Source organism: Heptranchias perlo, chromosome 10 (genome assembly GCF_035084215.1).
Source record: "Heptranchias perlo isolate sHepPer1 chromosome 10, sHepPer1.hap1, whole genome shotgun sequence".
Lineage (NCBI taxonomy): Eukaryota > Metazoa > Chordata > Chondrichthyes > Hexanchiformes > Hexanchidae > Heptranchias > Heptranchias perlo.
Genome location: NC_090334.1, coordinates 32,672,338 through 32,685,195, shown reverse-complemented (window position 1 = coordinate 32,685,195; position 12,858 = coordinate 32,672,338). Strand labels below are relative to the sequence as shown.

Genomic DNA, 12,858 nt, shown 5'->3' with positions numbered 1-12,858 from the left:
GAGTCCTCAACATGGACTCCGGACCCCATGAAATCTCATGGCATCAGGTCAAACATGGGCAAGGAAATCTCCTGCTGATTACCACCAACTGGCCTCCCTCAGCTGATGAATCAGTCCTCCTCCATGTTGAACATCACTTGGAGGAAGCACTGAGGGTAGCAAGAGCACAGAATGTACTCTGGGTGGGGGGCTTCAATGTCCACCAAGAGTGGCTCGGTAGCACCACTACTGACCGAGCTGGCCGAGTCCTGAAGGATATAGCTGCCAGACTGGGCCTGCGGCAGGTGGTGAGCGAACCAACACGAGGGAAAAACCTACTTGACCTCGTCCTCACCAATCTACCTGTCGCAGATGCATCGGTCCATGACAGTATTGGTAGGAGTGACCACCGCACAGTCCTCGTGGAGACGAAGTCCCGTCTTCGCACTGAGGACACCATCCAACATGTTGTGCGGCACTACCACCGTGCTAAATGGGACAGATTCAGAACAGATCCAGCAGCTCAAAACTGGGCATCCATGAGGCACTGTGGGCCATCGGCAGCAGCAGAATTGTGTTCCAGCACAATTTGTAACCTCATGGCCCGGCATATTCCTCACTCTACCATTACCGACAAACCAGGGGATCAACCCTGGTTCAATGGGGAGTGTAGAAGAGCATGCCAGGAGCAGCATCAGCGTACCTAAAAATGAGGTGCCAGCCTGGTGAAGCTACATGGATGCTAAACAGCGGAAGCAACGTGTTATAGACAGAGCTAAGCGATTCCACAACCAATGGATCAGATCAAAGCTCTGCAGTCCTGCCACATCCAGTTGTGAATGGCGGTGGACAATTAAACAACTAACGGGAGGAAGAGGCTCTGTAAATATCCCCATCCTCAATGATGGCGAAGTCCAGCACGTGCAAAAGACAAGGCTGAAGCGTTTGCAACCATCTTCAGCCAGAAGTGCCAAGTGGACGATCCATCTCGGCCTCCTCCCGATATCCCCACCATCAAAGAAGCCAGTCTTCAGCCAATTCAATTCACTACACGTGATATCAAGAAACGGCTGAGTGCACTGGATACAGCAAAGGCTATGGGCCCCGACAGCATCCTGGCTGTAGTGCTGAAGACTTGTGCTCCAGAACTAGCCGCGCCTCCAGCCAAACTGTTCCAGTACAGCTACAACACTGGCATCTATCCGACAATGTGGAAAATTGCCCAGGTATGTCCTGTCCACAAAAAGCAGGACAAATCCAATCCGGCCAATTACCGCCCCATCAGCCTACTTTCAATCATCAGCAAAGTGATGGAAGGTGTCGTCGACTTACTCACCGATAACCTGCTCACCGATGCTCAGTTTGGGTTCCACCAGGACCGCTTGGCTCCAGACCTCATTATAGCCTTGGTCCAAATATGAACAAAAGAGCTGAATTCCAGAGGTGAGGTGAGAGTGACTGCCCTTGACATCAAGGCAGCATTTGACCGAGTGTGGCACCAAGGAGTCCTCGTAAAATTGAAGTCAATGGGAATCAGGGGGAAAACTCTCAAGTGGCTGGAGTCATACCTAGCACAAAGGAAGATGGTAGTGGTTGTTGGAGGCCAATCATCTCAGCCCCAGGACATTGCTGCAGGGGTTCCTCAGTGCAGTGTCCTAGGCCCAACCATCTTCAGCTGCTTCATCAACGACCTTCCCTCCATCATAAGGTCAGAAATGGGGATGTTCGCTGATGATTGCACAGTGTTCAGTTCCATTCGCAACCCCTCAGATAATGAAGCAGTCCGTGCCCGCATGCAGCAAGAGCTGGACGACATCCAGGCTTGGGCTGATAAGTGGCAAGTAACATTCGTGCCAGACAAGTGCCAGGCAATGACCATCTTCAAAAAGAGAGAGAGTCTAAATGACTCCCCTTGATAGTCAACGGCAATTACCATCGCCGAATCCCCCACCATCAACATCCTGGGGGTCACCATTGACCAGAAACTTAACTGGACCAGCCACATAAATACTATGGCTACAAGAGCAGGTCAGAGGCTGGGTATTCTGCGGCGAGTGACTCACCTCCTGACTCCCCAAAGCCTTTCCACCATCCACAAGGCACAAGTCAGGAGTGTCATGGAATACTCTCCACTTGCCTGGATGAGTGCAGCTCCAACAACACTCAAGAAGCTCGACACCATCCAGGACAAAGCAGCCCACTTGATTGGCACCCCATCCACCACCCTAAACATTCACCCCCTTCACCACTGGCACGCAGTGGCTGCAGTGTGTACCATCCACAGGATGCACTGCAGCAACTCGCCAAGGCTTCTTCGACAGCACCTTCCAAACCCGCGACCTCTACCACCTAAAAGGACAAGGGCAGCAGGCACATGGGAACAACACCACCTGCGTGTTCCCCTCCAAGTCACACACCATCCCGACTTAACAGGAAGATGGTCCTGGTTGTTGGACCCCAATAATCTCATCCCCAGGCCACTGCCACTGGAGTTTCCAGGGCAGTGACTTCAGGTGCTTCAACAACGATCTTACAGCCAATGCTTTCCTACAGAAGGACCAGGACAATATCTAGATTTAGGCTAACAAGCGGCAAATAACACCATCTCCAACAGGAAAAGGCCCTCCCTCGACCTTCAATGGGAGCACCATCATGGATTCCCCCAGGTTCAACATTCACCGTTTACCAGAAGCTAACTGGACCAGCCATATTAAAATTATGGCTACAAGAGCACGCAAGAGGCTGGGTACTCTGCAACAAGTGAATCACCTTCTGGTTCCCAATGCCTCTCCACCATCTACAAGGCTCCAGTCAGGAGTGTGATGGAACACTCACCACTTGCCTGGATAGGTGTGGCTGCAATAATAAAGAAACTTGACAACGTCCTGTACAAAATATTCTATTTGATTGGCACCCCTGCCATAGAACTCATCATTCACCCTGCCCACCACTGGCACACTGTGGATGCAATAAAAATAGTATCGACAACAATAGCCTGCATTTATATAGTGCCTTTAATGTAGTAAAACATCCCAAGGTGCTTTAAAGGAGCGTTATCAAACAAAATTTGACACTGAGCCACAAAAGGAGATGTTAAGACAGATGATCAAAAGCTTGGTCAAAGAGGTAGGTTTGAAGGAGCGTCTTAAAGAAGGAGAGGTGTATAGGGAGGGAATTCCAGAGTTTAGGGCATAGGCAGCTGCAGGCATGGCCACCAATGGTGAAGCGGTGAAAATCGGGGGTGTAAAAGAGGTCAGAATTGGAGAAGCGTAAAGATCTCGGATAGTTGCAGGACTGGAGGAGGTTTCAGAGATAGGGAGGGGCAAAGCCACAGATGGATTTGAAAACAAGGATGAGAATTTTAAAATTGAAGTGTTGCCGGACCGGGGGCCAATGTTGGTCAGCAAGCACAGGGGTGATGGGTGGACAGGACTTGGTGTGAGTTAACATAAGAACATAAGAAATAGGAGCAGGAGTAGGCCAATCGGCCCCTCGAGCCTGCTCCGCCATTCAATAAGATCATGGCTGATCTGATCCTAACCTCAAATCTAAATTCATGTCCAAATTCCTGCCCGCTCCCCGTAACCCCTAATTCCCTTTACTTCTACGAAACTGTCGATTTCTGTTTTAAATTTATTTAATGATGTCGCTTCCACAGCTTCCTGGGGCAGCAAATTCCACAGACCTACTACCCTCTGAATGAAGAAGTTTCTCCTCATCTCAGTTTTGAAAGAGCAGCCCCTTATTCTAAGATTATGCCCCCTCGTTCTAGTTTCACCCATCCTTGGGAACATCCTTACCGCATCCACCCGATCAAGCCCCTTCACAATCTTATATGTTTCAATAAGATCGCCTCTCATTCTTCTGAACTCCAATGAGTAGAGTCCCAATCTACTCAACCTCTCCTCATATGTCCGCCCCCTCATCCCCGGGATTAACCGAGTGAACCTTCTTTGTACTGTCTCGAGAGCAAGTATGTCTTTTCTTAAGTATGGACACCAAAACTGTATGCAGTATTCCAGGTGCGGTCTCACCAATACCTTATATAACTGCAGCAATACCTCCCTGTTTTTATATTCTATCCCCCTAGCAATAAAAGCCAACATTCAGTTGGCCTTCTTGATCACCTGCTGCACCTGCATACTAACTTTTTGATTTTCTTGCACGAGGACCCACAGATCCCTTTGTACTGCAGTACTTTCCACTTTCTTGCCATTAAGATAATAACTTGCTCTCTGATTTTTCCTGCCAAAGTGCATAACCTCACATTTTCCAATATTGTATTGCATCTGCTAAATCTCCGCCCACTCACCCAGCCTGTCTATATCCCCTTGTAGGTTTTTTATGTCCTCCTCAATCTCTACTTTCCCTCCCATTTTTGTATCATCTGCAAACTTTGATATGTTACACTCGGTCCCCTCCTCCAAATCGTTAATATAGATTGTAAAGAGTTGGGGACCCAGCACCGGCCCTGCGGAACACCACTGGCTACTGGTTGCCAGTCCGAGAATGAACCATTTATCCCAACTCTCCGCTTCCTGTTAGATAACCAATCCTCCACCCATGCCAGAATATTACCCCCAATCCAGTGATTCTTTATCTTGAGCAATAATCTTTTATGTGGCACCTTGTCGAATGCCTTCCGGAAGTCTAAATACACTACGTCCACTGGTTCCCCTTTATCCACCCTGTACATTATGTCCTCAAAGAACTCAAGCAAATTTGTCAGACGTGACTTCCCCTTCATAAAGCCGTGCTGACTTTGTCCTATTAAATTATGTTTATCCAAATGTTCCGCTACTGTCTCCTTAATAATAGACTCCAAAATTTTACCCACCACAGATGTTAGGCTAACTGGTCTATAATTTCCAGTCTTCTGCCTACTACCCTTTTTAAATAAGGGTGTTACATTAGCAGTTTTCTAATCTGCCGGGACCTTTGCCGAGTCCAGAGAATTTTGGAAAATTATTACCAAAGTATCCACAATCCCTACTGCCACTTCCCTCAAGACCCTAGGATGTAAGCCATCAGGTCCAGGGGATTTATCCGCCTTGAGTCCCATTAATTTACTGAGTACCAATTCCTTAGTGATTTTAATCGTATTTAGCTCCTCCCCACCTCGAGCCCCCTGTTTGTCCAGTGTTGGGATATTCTTAGTGTCCTCTACCGTAAAGACTGAAACAAAATATTTGTTCAGCATTTTTGCCATCTCCATGTTTCCCACCATTAATTTCCCGGTCTCATCCTCTAAGGGACCTACGTTTGCCTTCGCCACCCTTTTTCTTTTTATATAACTGTAGAAACTCTTGCTATCTGTTTTTATATTTTTTGCTAATTTATTTTCATAATCTATCTTCCCTTTCTTAATCAATCCTTTAGTTACTTTTTGCTGTCTTTTGAAGACTTCCCAATCTTCTATCCTCCCACTAAGTTTGGCTACCTTATATGTCCTTATTTTTAGTCGGATACTATCCTTAATTTCTTGACTTCGCCACGGATGGCTGTCATTTCTTTTACACCCTTTTTTCTTCAGTGGAATATATATTTTTTGAAAGTTGTAAAATAACTCCTTGAATGAACACCACTGTTCATGTACCGTCTTACCCTTTAATCTATTTTCCCAGTCCACTTTAATCAATTCCGCTCTCATACCATCATAGTCTCCTTTATTCAAGCTCAGTACGCTTGTTTGAGAACCAACCTTCTCACCCACTAATTGGATATGGAATGTAACCATGTTATGGTCACTCATTCCAAGGGGATCCTTAACGAGGACATTATTAATTAATCCTGGCTCATTACACAGGACCAGGTCCAAGGTTGCTTGCCCCCTTGTAGGATCAGTTACATACTGCTCAAGAAATCCATCCCTAATACACTCAATAAACTCTTCCTCAAGGCTGCCCTGCCCAATTTGATTTGTCCAGTTAATATGATAGTTAAAATCCCCCATAATTATAGCTGTTCCCTTATTACATGCCCCGACTATTTCCTGATTAATACTTCTTCCAGTAGAGTTGCAACAATTAGGAGGCCTATATACTACGCCCACTAGTCTACCCAAACTGTTTTATTATCCTGATCCTTTGTCCCAATATCATTTCTAGGATATGACAGGATGCCAGCTTACTTTACTAGCACCTCCTCGTCCCATGGCCTCGACCATCAAGAAGGACAAGAGCAGCAATATCATGGGAACACCACTGCTTGTAAGTTTCCCTCCAGGTCACATACCATCCTGACTTAGGCATATATAGCAGTTCTTTCATTGTTACTGGATCAAAATCCTGGGAATTCTTTACCTAATACCACCGTAGGAGTACTAGCACAAGGAGTGGAGTGGTTTAAGTAGAAGGTCCACCAATATCTTCCCTGGCAACTTGGGACGGACAATAAATGCAATGTTGCCAGCATTGCTCACATCCCAACAACAGTTGGTAAAAAAAAACTTATCGAAAGGTTTTGACAGAAATCCTTAATCCATACCTACATGGGATGCTCCACCTCGACAAATTCTTACCTCAACATGCCTGAGGTGTTGTCCATGGTGCCAGTGTTGACTTGGTAGTATAGGTGATCGAATAACAGTCTGCCAGCATATTTGTATTCAAAGACGAGCCTTCCCTCAGATGCGAGAAGCTCAATCAGGTGGGCTGCTGTTCAACACATGGAAAAGCCACATTGTCCGCTCACTGTTTGAATCACACAGCTTGTCAGTTGATCACTGAATGCAGACATAGAAAAGTCTGCTACTCAGACCACCCAGCTCTCTACAGTACAGAAGGATGCATGTTCGTAGCTTCTGAGAGAAAGGAGTTGGAGGGATATTGGCAGGAAGTTGAAATGATGGAATAAGGGCAAAGTTCAGCATTAACTTCTCTTCCAATTTTCTCCCTTTTTTTCTTGAAGAAAATGACTGCAATCTGAGGTATGGTTCTGGAGGTTCTGTAGGTTCTTAGTAATATGTCTAAATAGTTGTTAAATTGTGAACGCAGACAAATGTATCTTAATTTTTTTTTAAATCATAGTTAAGAATATCAATTCTTCAGACCCTGTACTTTTGAGTGTATTAATTGCAACCACAAATTAATAGGCTAACATGTTGCTTTTAAGTACCCTAATCAAATTCTTATTAGGTTTGAAGAAAATAAGTAAATGATGTCAACAAGATTAACTTTTTTGTTGATCCATAGCATTTCAAATAATTAAAATGGAAATAATAGGAGTAAAAATTCAGAAGGTTGAAATTTATCCCTCGATGTCTAATTAAGTTCAAGCATGTGTGCAACAATGATACAACTGCTTAATGCATATTTTTAAGTTTTAATCTTTACCAATTGCAAAATATTTTTGAAAACCACATTTTTAAAAATAGCAGAATTTCTGGTCAAAACTACCATTTCACTTTTTGCAAATAAAGTGTAACTGCCAATAAAATGTATCTCCATACTCTAAGTGGTACAGTTTAGTCCAAAATGCTGGAAAATACACCAAATGAGCTTTCAAAATGAAAATTTTCTCGGAGAGCATGTTTCCCCCACCTCAGAGACCGCTCCAGAAGTACAGAATACTTTCTTCTAAAATTTCCATGACACCACTAGATCCAGAAAATTCTACTGGAGGGTAGAACAATCCCAATCTTTTTTGTGTTCCGGAAGTTGTTGATCCCTCTACTTCCCCAGGGGAAAAAAAAAGTCAAGCAGTGCTTCTGATATTTCTATAACCGACAAGTAATATCGACTTGCAGTGGAATTGGTTTTGGAGGCTGGAAAAGTCCTACTTATCTTTGCTACTCTTAACTGCCATTCACTGAGTTTTGCTGGAATATCAAATCAATCATCTCACTCACAAGCACATAACTCCATCAGCTAACACAGCAGTTCTAAAAGGAATCTTGGAGTCCACAATTCATTTCTCCATCCTAGCTCAGGGAAGCATTAACCTGAGATGGCCATTTTGAGGGCAGCATGGATAATAGTGTTTCTCCCATTTTCTATAGTGTTCAAAGGATTAATGTCAAGCTCAACATCATAGAATAATACAGCACAGGAGGAGGCCATTTGGCCCATCGTGCCTGTGCCGCCTCTTTGAAAGAGCTATCCAATTAGTTCTATTACCTTGTTCTTTCCCCATAGCCCTGCAAATTTTTCCTCTTCAAGTATTTATCCAGTTCCCTTTGGAAAGTTATTATTGAATCTGCTTTCACCATCCTTTCAGGCAGTGCATTCCAGATCATAACAACTTGCTGCATAAAATAATTTCTCCTCATCTCGCCTCTGGTTCTTTTGCCAATTACCTTAACATGCAATTCAAAAGCTTGCCGTTGTTCGAGTAATTTACTTCACACTTTCCTTTGTTGCTCATGAGATCTGCGAACTATATTTGGAATTTCTCCTGTGGGTAGAACATTTAGACAAGTTTGTCAACACACATTGCTGGGAGTTTACATTATCTGCACAGAGCCACTAATATTTTCTCTGCAATCTATGATACCAAATAACCAAACTTGTAAAAACTACTTTAAACATTTACCCACAACAGCCAAACGGAAGAACAATTATCTCCTGGTTTGCAAAGGAATGGATAGGGACATTTCTTGGGTAATATTGCCCAATCCATTTGCATTACTCATTACTATCCCTGAAAATCGTATAATCTGTACTGTGTACATTTGGAATGAGATATGACAACTGTATTGCATGTATTGCTGCAAATTTTATGAATAAAGTATATTTTTTGAAAAAAAAATGCAAACGTTTAGAGCCTTCCCGCCATTGTATACCGAGGGGCTGCAATCAGGGAAAAACCCCCTTGGGCAGAATGTAATACTCAAATTGATGTCATGTACCTGTAAGGAATCTGTAATCAATAATCTGTATTGAGTGTAATGCAATGAGGCACCCTAGAGTGTCATGAACTGTAATTATGTACAATGTGTTCATTGAACTGTACTTGATATAACCTGCAAATTGTAGAATCTGTATTGAGTATGTTTGGAATGTGATATGACAACTGTATTGTATGTATTGCTGCAAATTTTATGAATGAAGTATATATATTTTTTTTAATTACTATCTAATCGCTTCTCGGCCTTTCGGCTAAGATCAAGTGTGTTCCTATTAGGGTTTATTTGGATCTGAGCAGATCGGAACGCTGGCTGCGACCTCATGCGCTCGCAAAGTGCGGACTTTGCTGCGATTGGACGATTCGTGTGCTGGCACCGCCCCTAAATTTGCAGAGGGACGACATCAATACTGCAATGGCAGTGAAGGGCACCCGGGCACTCGGCCATGGTGTGCCAAACACAGTCAGAGTGACAGTAAAGACAGTTACGCCGATGGATCGTGCGTTTTTTGTGAAACGAGTTTTGTTCGAGTGCTGTGGATTCGAAGCACGCGACATCTTGGGCTCGATTTTAGCAGGACTGCGGGTTCTCAGCGGGTGGTCCTCCGGGAGCGTGGAAAACGCGGACGGCTAATTGCGTGTGTCCCCCGCGCGATCGCGGGATAATTGAACTGGTTAAGCCCTGCTTCCGGGTTCTCCGCTCCCCAGCTGCGTGCTGGCCGGCTGCGCATGCGCAGTACCGTCGACGCGATGTAGGAGCTCCACTTAAAGGGGCAGTCTCCCAAAGCCCCTCCTGCTGCAATCAGTAGGCTACAGATGATGGCTCACCCGAGGGGAAAGGCTGCGCCACGTTTTTCAGACCTTGCGCTGCAGCTGATGCTGGAGGGCGTGAGGAGGAGGAGGGACACGCTCTTCCCCGCGGATGGACGCAAGTGCCCTGCCGCCGCCACCAGGAAGGCATGGGCAGAGGTGGCGGCGGAGGTCAGCAGCAGGGCCAACACCCCAAGGTCATGGGAGCAGTGCCGCAAGCAGTTCAATGACCTCACTAGGTCTGGCAAGGTGAGTACACCAAGGCACCCTCCCACAACCCGTCCCCACCATCACGCCAAACAGATCACAACCCCTCCTGCAGAGCCACCACAGCGCTCCCGCAGCAATCCTCACAGCCACTCACTCACCATCCTCGCCGTGCCCGCAAGTACCCACCGTCCCTGTCCCCACCCGAACACTACCACACACCCCAATCCCTATGCAATGGGATGGGCATGTGGCACACGCATCCTCCCATCCATCTGCCCCACGCTCAACCCACCCACACCGATGCTCGATGCGTCTCACTATGCAATACGCACCCACTCACGCATCTGTGTTTTGCCTTGACAGGAGAAGAGGAGCAAGAACAACAGGGAAAGGGCATGCACCGGAGGTGGCCCGCCGCACCTGGTGGACCTCACAGACGCAGAGGTGGAGGCGCTCGACCTCGCCCGCAGGCCACATTGCCTGTCGGTCGCTGATGGCGAGTGTGTCGCTGCAGAAACGGCCGGTAAGGGAAAGCTGACACTCAACACCCATGATCGCGAGTGACCGTATCATCACCTGCCATCAGGCGCACCGTAAAGTTGGTGCACATGCCTCATAGTGCCCTCTGTTCTCTTGCAGGGCCGTCTGCGAGCGCTGCGATTGAGGAGGGCGATTCCTCAGAGGACATGGCGGTCTCTGAGGGTGCATCGTCACATCAGAGCCAACCATCCACCAGTGCAGAGACACGCACCTCGGTGGGTCCCCCTCGCCAACTAGTTGGGGTAGCACTTGGTGATTCACCGCGCACGAGTGAGCATGAGCAGACCCTGGTGGCAGGGGCAGCCGCGGAGGGTCCGCGTCGGTGGGAGCACTCATCTCCAGGCTCTGCTCAGCCGGACCCAGATGCTGAACCCAGGGGGCCACCAGTGAAAAGGAGAGTCGTCGAGGGGCACCAGCTAATTGCTGAGGTGCTGGGAGAGGTGCCGCGCGCATTGTCCACAATTGCGCAGGCGATGGAGGAGTCCAACTCCTGCATGAGGGCATTGCTGGCGCAGGTACAGGAGGGTACCGGCGACACAGTGTCGCGGGTAGGTGTGGGAGTGTCTGCGGTGGAGGACAGGCTGGCCTCCCTCGAGCGTCACGCACAGCTCCACATCGAGTCCGTGCAGGCCCTGACAACGGCTGTACGGATTCAGGGTGAGCAACATTCCGCCGCCATAAACAGGCTGACGGATACACTAGGGGTGGCCTTGCAAGGCCTCACACATGCCATCCAAACTGCCGTCCAGCAGGGTGGAAGGGGTGATGTGGGCCGAGGCCACGAGAGGGATGATGGTGACCGGGGACATGGAAGCGGGGACGCTTCTCAAGGCGCCCCCACGTCCCACCCGTTGCCCCCCTCTCAACCAGTACCCGCAATGGTGCCTCCTCTCCAGGTGGCCGAGTCTGCCCCTGCCCCGGTGCAGGAGGAGCAGTCTGTGGAGGTGCCCTCACGGGCACCGAAACCCAGGGGCCGTCCGCCCAAAGCATCTACCCGGTCAGGGCGAGAACAGGAGCAACCTGCCACTACCTCTGCTGGAGCCACAGGGGTAGCACCACGTAGGGGTACCCGCAAAAGAAATCCAAAGGTGTTATAAGCACAAAGGGAACGCACCAGGGTGTCTATTAATTTGTACACTTTTTGTTTATATTATCTCACATTGTACATATTAAATACTATATTCTCACCACTCCTGCCACCTCTCGTCCATTCTTCCGCGGCCTGTGCAATAGGTGCGTTCCGTGGAGGCCATCATGACGGCGAACACCTGCTGCCGCCCATTGGGCACACTGCTGTGGGTGCAGGAGTACTGGCAACAGTCTTCAGTGGAGGGGGCTGGTATGGCCCCTCGCATGTGCAGGTGAGGAGATGCGAGCGCCTCGCACTGTCTGACTCTAGGAGAACCGTTGACGTATGAGTGCCTCCCTGGCCCGGCGAGCATCCCGGTGAGTCGTGGTTCGGCGCATGGGTCGTCCACCATCCTCTGGCGCGTCCGCGTCCTCCTCCTCCTCCTCCTCCTCCTCCGCATCGCCGTCCTCAGTGACTTTGACGGCGACAGGTAAGAAGATGCTGCTTGGTCCATCAGGGAGCAGCTCGTCGTTAAGGAGGCTGCAGATGTCGGCGACTACCTGGCGATTGACTCTGAGCCGACGTGTGCACTGCTCCTCGGAGAGGTCCATGAAGCTGAGCCTCGCTCTGTACACCCTGTGCGGAGGGTAGTGCCTCCTGCGACGCATCTCTCTCTGCGGTTGCCCTCCCTCCTGCTGTGCAGGTGGGTGTGCCACAGCACCGTGTTGGGGGGCTCCACGTCTCCGAGGCGGACGGCGTGGACTGCGAGGCTGCTGGGGCTGGTCATGCTGTTCGTCCTCGGAGGATGTCAACGCACCACCCATCTGACAGGTGTTGGTCTGAGGGGTTGTGCAGGGTAGGTCGGTGGTTCCTCGCACTGGGGCTGCGGTTTCACGTCGGTCTGTCCTCTGGCTTGGCGGGGGGTGGTGGAGGGCAGGGGTTGCCCTACGTGACGCGGTGGCCTCCTGCGTGGGTGAGGGCTCTCCCCCGTGGAGTGCACCTTGGCAGCTGCCACAGGCTGCTGGTTGGAACACGACCGGTTGAAGGGAGACTGTTTCCCCCAGTGTGTGAAACACACTGCGTTGAAGCTAAAATCCCACACTTCCTGTTTTGACAGCTGATTCAGCTCATTTAATGACCTCAACAAGCAAGGTAAGTACACTCAAGTGGAACCCCGCTGGCTTTAATTGCCTGCGGGATTCCCACCAGCGGGGCCTGCACACGCAGCCCCGCACGTCAGCGCGGCACCCGGAAGTGGCCGGGATCTCGGCGCGATCCGGTCACGTGACTGGATATCGGGATTTTCGGGGCCCCCCCCGCTGGAAACCCGCAGGAAACCCGACGCTAAAATCGAGCCCCTTCTGTCTACAGGATTTCCCTCGAAGCAGATACTTTGATGTCACCTT

The 12,858-nt window shown here is 48.8% G+C and overlaps 1 protein-coding gene across 1 annotated transcript in view; it reads right to left on the bottom strand.

Moving 5' to 3' along the window:
• Positions 1 to 6,657, bottom strand: part of arhgap5 (Rho GTPase activating protein 5) — a 126,265-nt gene extending 119,608 nt beyond the window's left edge. The window contains exon 1 of the mRNA XM_067991428.1: positions 6,500 to 6,657. The gene's annotated coding sequence lies outside the window, so the exon portion shown is untranslated. The remainder of the gene's footprint in view (positions 1 to 6,499) is intronic.
• Between the last annotated feature and the right edge of the window lie 6,201 nt (positions 6,658 to 12,858).